Raw genomic sequence first — 1,775 nt, 5'->3', positions numbered from 1 at the left:
CTGCATCCCCCTTCAACTGGAAAGATGCCAAGGTCACTTTCAACCCCTCGTCTTCGATGCCAAGCATCTCAAACGTCTTCGTTGTCTGTTCGAGCCATTCATCTGCCTTAAGCGGCTCTTTAGGATCACCCACAAATTCATCCGGATTAGACCGGAAGAACTCCCTCTTCAGAAAGGAAGGTCCTGCATCAGCAGCAACAACCTGAGCTTGATTCTCAGCTCTGAGAATGCCTACTGACTCCCTGAATGCTCCTGCTATCTCTTGAGCTAAAGGGCCCATAGCCTGCTGGCCTACTGGCTCGGCCACATTAGCCTGGCCAATTCCCTCCTGAACTGGCGGAATCTCCTCTGGCACAGGCACCTCCTGCCTACCCGGCCTACCACGCCTACCGCGTCCTCGTCCTCGTCCTGACATCCTAATAAAGGAAACAGAGACATTAGCACATTAATAAACGTGCCAAAGCTAAACACTCGCGTCCTAATGCAATGGACAACAATAATACATTCCATGTAAGCACAAAATCACATAAGCACCTACGAATTTCATTCCCGGATAATGATAGTCCCAATGCGTTACTATAGTTCCGGTTGGAAGCAGCAGTGATCAAGTGCCTTTCCAACAAGACTACAAGAAACTCAAGGGTCCAATCAACATCCCAGAAACTACATTCCACACCCACATAATCACATAAACATGTTATCACATAAGCATATAACATTACACTAAGTCTCTATCAAACGAGACGAACCCAATGTGATGCTAATCACGTCCCACGTACCCAAAGTATTCAAACCCGGTACGCTCTGATACCAAGTTGTAACGCCCTCAAAATAAACCCATTATATACATTTCATTGACATGCATTATTCAAAGAAAACAATTTATTAATTCATTCATCAGAGTATTACTAAACGAAAACATTACATATAACATCAAATTAAATGTCCTACAGGCTTACATCTTTCCAAGCCAACACTTGGATACAAAAATATGAGTTCTAACTCAATACAAGAAAAGCCCTAGGCTTGAATGTTTACATGTACTAATAAATAAAGACAATTAACTAAGATAGTCTTCTTCAAAATCCAGAAGCCAAACCCTCCCAAGCTAAGTCCTTGGAGGTAGCTTATCACCTGAACCTGAAAATAATGTTCCCATAAAGGGTGAGCCACAGCCCAGTAGAAATATTCTAAACCACATATAAGCAATGAATAAAGCAATAGCATTCAACAGATGGTTAACCAAGATAATCAATTACTTCATTTTACAGCCTCATGACACTATTGTCTAAGATACATTTTACTTTCCAACTTAATCAACATGGCCCAGAACCTGGCCGAACTTACAACAGTGAATTATATAAATCATATTCACATTCTTCCAATATCAACAAACAAATGAGACTCAAGCTCAATTCAAAACACTTCATACTTCCAGATTGATACACATTTTAGTGCTGTATCAATAAAACACTTCTATATAAATAAGCACACATAAAAGTGATGCTAATGGAGTCCATCCCCTATCTCCTCCCAAACAAAAATCCGGTTTAGAGGTCCATCCCCTATCTTCCCCTAAACCGTGGAGTACATCCCCTATCTCCTCCCACACAAAACAATGTATGCAAATGCAATGCTCAATCAATACACGTATTTCCTGTATCAATGCAATAGTCAAAATTAATGACTTAACCAATGTGATTAGTTTCAGTTATTCCTAATCCACATGCAATGTCTACTACAATCACGACTATCCTCCACCGATAGCCCAAAAC

Source organism: Camellia sinensis, chromosome 7 (genome assembly GCF_055761805.1).
Source record: "Camellia sinensis isolate YWXY chromosome 7, ASM5576180v1, whole genome shotgun sequence".
NCBI classification, from domain to species: Eukaryota; Viridiplantae; Streptophyta; class Magnoliopsida; order Ericales; family Theaceae; genus Camellia; species Camellia sinensis.
Note: the sequence above shows the minus strand (reverse complement) of the source record.